We start from the raw sequence: 7,264 nt of genomic DNA on the forward strand, positions 1-7,264 counted from the left end.
AATGACAACTATGTCTGGAATATATAGGATTCACTAGTCATGTTATAGTACATTTATTCCCAAATAATATTTGTCAGTGAGAACTGTAGAAAAAAAAATAATTTACTAATAAGGAAATACATGATTGAAATGATTCAATAAGGAAGATATTTCTGTGAGAAATAATAAAGTCAACCTGCTGAGTTGTTAGAAGAGGTAAGAATAAAATGAAATGAGTGATGGAAAAAAAATCTATACTGTTGTAATTCAGCTTAATGCCTGCTAGAGAAGCAAAATCACAGCAGCAATGTTTTTGTTGTCATTTATTGTAATTCTTTTCTCTTAAATTTTATAGAGAGTATCATCCATGGTACGTCACTTTACAATTTAAATTCCTGCTGAAAATATGAATGAATTGACAACATCCTGCCATAACTGGGATAGTCCAATAAAACCATGTTTATTGGCAGTGGTGGTGATGGGGTAGGGGGGTGGAATGTGAATTTCTTCTTCAAGTAGAGGATGTGAATGGATGCTGAATGGCAGGACTGATTGGATGTTCTAACAATTCTGTTTATTTTGCATATTTATTTATCACTCTCTTTAACTTGCTCTCACACTATAACCTATGCCATTTGGGTTCTATCACCCTGTGGAGTGCAGACAGCCAATGGAAGGGACTTGTAGGATATCAGAAAATAAAGGAGGAGAAAAGTTGATTAATGATTCCCATGCCTTGTCCTTGTCATTCCTTTGTTGCTTTACTATGGATCCAATGGTGACTGTGTCCCAACAGGCCAGCTTCTGGTGAGTGGCTTACTTTCCATTATTTCTCTGCTGGCTGCAGTAGTTTTATTCATGCCTCTTTAATTTTAGGTCTAGATGTGGCAATGGTGTCTTCATGATTGCTCCTGTCCTCTTCACACTGAATATGCAAACTGTGAGTACCTAACTTTAACTTTTACCTTTGCTTATACCTCTGGAAGCAATCCTTCCATTAAACCCTCTTCAGAGGAAACCTTTGATATTCTCTGTGTGGTCTGCTGGGTACTTGACTACTACACAAATCAGTGAGGTTCTCCTCAACATATGTTGTCTCCCTACTAATATTTTCTCCTATAGCCTCTGCCTATTTCTATCTACACTTAATTTTTCTTCAAAAGGTACTTTTAGCTTGTGCTATTGGTAATATTTCCAAAAGAAATTTTATTTTTTTTATTTTTTAAAGATTTTTTATTTATGTATTCATGAGAGAGAGAGAGAGAGGCAGAGGCATAGGCAGAGAGAGAAGCAGGCCCTATGCAGGGAGCCCGATGTGGGACTCGACCTCAGGACTCCAGGATCATGCCCTGAGCCAAAGGCAGATGCTTAACCATTGAGCCACCCAGGTGTCCCCATAAAACAATTTGTAGTCAAATAACAAACCCAGCTAAGAAAAAATTTACTGAAAATGGTTAAATATTTACTCTCAAAAAAATGAAAATGAATCCAGAATTGATGTCACCATGAACAAAAGGGTATAGACATTAGAGTTACTTCAGCCTCATGGACCCTTTCCTTTCTCAGAAAAATTTTCCTTCTTAAATATCTTTCTTTGTACATATTTGCTGAACATGATTATTGAGCTGCTATAATCTCCCTACCATATCAATGTAATGAAATGATGACTAAAGTTGGAAGAGATGTCAGTGATCACTTAGTCCATTTCTTTATTTGGTTGATTTGAAACCCAGGCCAAGAGTGAAGAAAGTTGGCCAAGACCTACAGTTTCTGACCAGCCAAGCCTGGTGTGGGTCTTTGACTTCTGGTCCCTTGAGGGCATCCATTGGCAATAAGACATCGGTTCTCATTTATAAATTGTTCCTATAACAAATGTGCTTTGCAAATTTAAATATACAATTAGCATATAACATGTTTTGATAAGTGGCAATATTTATGGAGTGATTAATGGGAATAGAGGTAGAAATAGGGATATCTATGAAAATATAGAGCTACAGATATGAAGGCATAGAATATATTCTAGAATAAAGTGGTTTGCTAGGAAGAGAGGAAAAGGTTCATTAACGTGCAAGTGTTCTGAAAAGGATTAAGCCCTGATCATTTATGACAATATTTTCTCCTAGGGCAGAGAAACAACCAGTCTCCCCTGGCTCTGACAAGTCCAATATGCTTTGTCATTCTTAAAGTGTTCCAGTTGGTTTCACTAAGAAGGCATAAAACAACTGTGAATGGCCTGAAGGGACTACAGCTCATTCATTACCTCTCTTTCCAGTGATGAATATCACACATTGAGTCTCAGAGCCCTCCCACCGATCCTGCTAGGGCTATACTTGAGAAGTGTTTTTCAGAGAATAGGAGCTTTGAGCAAACTGCCCTCATAGTTTCCTTGTTAGTTGATGGGACGGTAGGCAGCCTGCGGGATAAGCTCAGAAATAAAACACAGAAAAGAAAAGCAGAGGGAAGTGACAAGGCAAGGTTTGGGATTTATTACAGATTGATTTTGATGACCAAGATGCTAAAAACACAATGTAAAATGTGAGACAACTTTATATTTTAAACCTTGCCCTGAAAAAAAATAAAAAAAATAAATAAATAAATAAAAATAAAAATAAAAATAAAAATAAAAATAAAAATAAAAATAAAAATAAAACTTGCCCTGTTGAGGAGTAAAAAGGTAAAACCCTGGGATTTTGGCCATCAATTTAGGAACCATTAAACACAAAGAGCAAAATTAGTACTAAAAGACATGTTCCTTTGTGAACTGCATCTAACTCCTTGCTTTACAGTCAAATCTGTTAAGTTGTGTGGAGCCTAACACAGGAACAGGACACGGGGGGATTGATCAAATGTTGTGAAGGAATGATTACATAAGTGGAAGGCTGGTGTCACACATACCACTCTGTGACAACGAAAAACTACCAATCATAGAAGGATCTCTTGGCAAAGACCCAGAAGATTCTTCAGGATTTTGGAAGTGACTCAGCATCATTATTCTATAGTGCATGGTTTGGATTAAGAATCCCCACTTCCTTCTGACCTTTTCAATCATATAATAAATAGTAGCCCCGTTTTGTTCCAATTGCTTATTTTCCTGAATGAATGAAGTGGGATAACTGACATAAAAGAGGTCATTCAGAATTGTCGAAAAGTGAGATGGTTTCACTTTCTGATGTGATGCATCCTTTCTTTGCCTCTGCGGGAAGTTACCTGGGACCATTGACGGGCAAAACATTACTGAAGGCAGACATGTAGAAATTTAAGTGTATTAAAGTTAGAGAAAACAATATTTTCAAAAATCTGTGAAGTCTAGAATCTGTTTACACTCTAGATACAGTAGGTTTACTTGTTTGTGTGTTTTGTTCAATTGCAGTCTGTTCAATTAAGGTCTTCACACCGTCTAACTCATTTGCAAACTTATCGAAGAGAGAAAGGCTCTAGGAATAACTAATCAAATAAATATGTATTTCAAAGAAAATGTGATATGATGGAAATAAGCAAATATGATATAAAGTTTAAGCTACCATTAGTTTTTTCGTAATACTACATAATAATGTATTTTCTTTCACTTTAAATGTATAGCATTTCCGATGTATCCATCAGTCTTAAGTATTACTTTACAATCACCTAACTACCCTTGAAGTATGTTGAATGGTTATACAATGGGCTTTTATTGTGCAGTAACCTTTATTAAATGTCAAGTTTTTGGTCTGATGCTTGCAAAATTGCTCCCTGCTAGAGGACCATGACTAACACTAGTAATCAATAATCCAAGAGAGAAATGCAAAACAAAACAAATGGCAAAACAAATAAAACCCACAGATAAATACAGTATAATTCAGGGTGGGAAGTAAAGTAAGCTTTAATTATACCTATACAGTATTACTACATTATTACTATATTACTAATTATTATATATGTTACTATATTACTTTTTAACTGGTGGGAAGTACAGATGTTTTGTTTTGTTTTTTAATATTTTATTTATTTATTCATGGGAGAGACAGAGAGAGAGAGAGAGAGGCAGAGACACAGGCAGAGGGAGAAGCAGGCTCCATGCAGGGAGCCCGACGTGGACTCGATCCCGGGTCTCTAGGGTCATGCCCCAGGCTGAAGGCAGCGCTAAGCCACCCAGGCTGCCCAGTACAGATGTTTTTTGATAGATCATTTAATATTTTTTCATATGCAGCATATATAAAAAATAAAAAATAGATTCAAATACATTTAGCATGGATTTATACCTATCCCTAGTGATATGACCCCAGTTTTGAGGTTCTTGAATCCCTCTTCCTCTGCCCCGACCTTGCCCGCATTCTCTATCAAGTAAATAAATAAATCTTTAAAAAGAGAGGCAGAGGAAAATAACTTCCTTAACCCAAATGAATGAATACTTGTGGTTATATTTAAATTACATAGACAGACTCACATGAGTATTAAAAGGAGTTGTTCCCCCAAGAACTCCAAGTGCAGGAAGACAATCTATTCTAGGGCACTGGTGACAATGAAGATCCAGTTAAGATATTGAGATATAAGCAGATTTTTTTTTTTTCACAGAGTATAAGAGCAAATCGAAAGCAAGATATATGCTATTAATAATAAGTAAATAAATTAAAACAGGAAACTATGGTAAGGGAGCTTGAGGTAGATGAATGGAACCAGAGATCTCCAAGGTAGATGTTATAACTGATTAATGATTTGGGGATGAGTAGTATTCAATGTAGGGGAAGTGACCTTGAACACAGGCACGTGAGTGTAGTAAGTTTTCTAAGGCACACGTTAGTCTTCTCAGGCAGAACCCAGACTTTCCCTATTCTTTTCCAGAATTGAATCCCAACAGCTTGAAATAAGCTAAACTTATTTAACCAACTTTTTTGACCTGCATCTACTGAACCACATCCACTGTTTGACTTGCATCCAGTTGCTCATTATTTTTTTTTCAGTTGCTCATTATTTAATTTGCCTAATAAAGTGCCTCATATTATATGAAAGTATATGAAGGATAGAAAAAGAAAGGAAGGAAAGAGGAAAAGGAAAAAGATATATGATACAAGTAAATATAAAAGGGAGTAGAAATGAAAAAAATGCACACGACAGACATGTTCCTTGGAGTTTATCTAAATTGGTAAATTTATTCAGTGCTATTCTTCATAAAAATGACCTTATCTTGAGAATTGTGTGATTCCTATCCTTTAACGGCATGAATTCACATTATTATACCAACCTGATTTAAATACATGATCAACTTAGAACAGTTTTATCACTGGCTTCTTTATTTTCAAAGGAGTTTTAACAACCTTTTTCACTGGCAGGGAATGTATCTCCTGAAGGCTCTCAGAGTGATTATTTTCCTTCATTCAATAATGGAGTTATATTTGAAACACTGAATGAAATATTTTCCCTATATCTAACCAGAATATTACTTGTTCAAATCAATACCCATATATCTATAAGCTCATAACAGAGGATAATTTCTTAGCAGGTACGAGGTATGTAGGGTTATATAATTGGAAAAGGTAAAAGGATAATTGAATTACACATTTTTTAAACTTTATTTTCTTTGAAATTTTCCCCTTTGTTTTCAAATTACCTTATGAGGTATGATTTATAAGTAAAAGCATTTTTACTTTTTTGTTTTTTTAGCATTTTTAAAAAAATATATATTTATTTATTCATGAGAGACAGAGAGAGAGAGAGAGAGAGGCAGAGACACAGGCAGAGGGAGAAGAGGCTCCATGCAGGGAGCCTGATGTGGGACTTGATCCTGGGACTCCAGGATGACACCCTGGGCCGAAGGCAGGCACTAAACTGCTGAGCCACCTAGGGATCCTCTGTAGCATTTAAACAATTTTATTTATGTAATGATATTAATCTTTTACACAAGCCTGAAAGTTCCATGAGGTAGGGACTGTTTTCTCTTGCTAACCATGGTATTACTAGGGCCCCAGTACCTTATGTACAGCAAGTAGTGTACACTCAGTACTCTCTTAGCAGGTACAGCCTTTCCCCCAAATCTAGCTCAGTAGATACTACTCTCCAAGGAGACATGGACGGTTCAGAAACTGTGAGCTTGGTGGTGGAGACAGTGGTTGAAGGGCCAGAGGGATGGCAGAGGTAAGGGCTGGTGTAATGGGATCCTGGGGAGATGAAACGATGCTCATTTAACGAGTCTCCTCCCATGATCCCAACCTTCCATTCCCACCCCAAATGAGTCTGTCTTCAACCACCTATGCATTCATTTCTCCAGAGAAAGAGGTAAACCTCACAGTATAAAACCAAAGCCAGAATAACTTTGCAGAATTAGAAAGTGTCCAAGGAACCAGTTACAACTCGACTGAATTGGACTTCAACACAGAAATGATCGTGTTCCTCCAAATACTCTTCAGTCTCGGAAGCTCACACTCCTCCAGCAAGTAGAAAGATAAATACACCTTCTTCTGTGGTCAGCTGCTGAGGAAGAACTTTTCTCTTCTGATGGACCAGCACTATTTCTTTTTTGTGGCTCTTTTCCCTTCTCCTTTCCTAGGTTTTCCTTTGCCATGAAGCTTCTTGAGACACAGCTGCTCATCCTTGAAGTCCTGATGCTCATCTCTATAGAGGCCAAGGAAACGTAGTGTCCCCGTGAGTGCAAAATAAGTGTTGTGATTTGGATACCAGTCAGAAGTCTCCTTCCTCTTGGCCAAAGGCTGTTCGCTAAACAGTTTCACTACTTTCATTGATTTGGAGTCAGTAGGCCTGGCAATTTCACCGAACAGCCAGGCGCTCAGACCAGTCATGCGCAAGGCATATTCTGAAAGGGAAGACATTTCCTGAGCAGCAAGAGGCCCTGCAAGCCTTGCTTCCTCCTTTTCCTTTCAGCACTCCCGTTCTCAGATTCACTTCCTTCTCAACTCTTGCTCCATTGTGTGGGCAGGAGTGGGCTGGGCTGCCTCCTCCTCGCGACCTTCCTCTCCCACGCGCCCCTAAGTAAAAGCATTTTTATTGTATAGAACTCAATGAGTTTGAGCAAACTCACATAACATTGTCACCATGAAGGCCCATGACATGTATATCATCTTTCAGTTTCCTCTTTCCCCCAGGAGGTTAGTATGCATGGTAAGAACTTTACACTAAAGACCTATAATACAGTATTATTAGATATTGACACTATGCTGTGTAGTAAATCTCTCTAGATCGTCTTTATTTTGCATAACTGAAATTTTGTACCCTTTGATCATCACCTCCTCGTTTCTTCCTCTTGCCAGGCCCTTGCAATCACCATCAATTCTCTGTATCTGTTGGTTTGATTATT

The 7,264-nt window shown here is 37.5% G+C and overlaps 1 pseudogene; it reads right to left on the minus strand.

Annotated features, from left to right (window-relative positions):
- Window positions 1-5,669: 5,669 nt before the first annotated feature.
- On the minus strand, window positions 5,670-6,795 carry LOC140615376 (small ribosomal subunit protein mS33 pseudogene; annotated as a pseudogene).
- Window positions 6,796-7,264: the final 469 nt, after the last annotated feature.

The sequence above is a fragment of the Canis lupus genome, chromosome 23, assembly GCF_048164855.1.
Source record: "Canis lupus baileyi chromosome 23, mCanLup2.hap1, whole genome shotgun sequence".
NCBI lineage: Eukaryota > Metazoa > Chordata > Mammalia > Carnivora > Canidae > Canis > Canis lupus.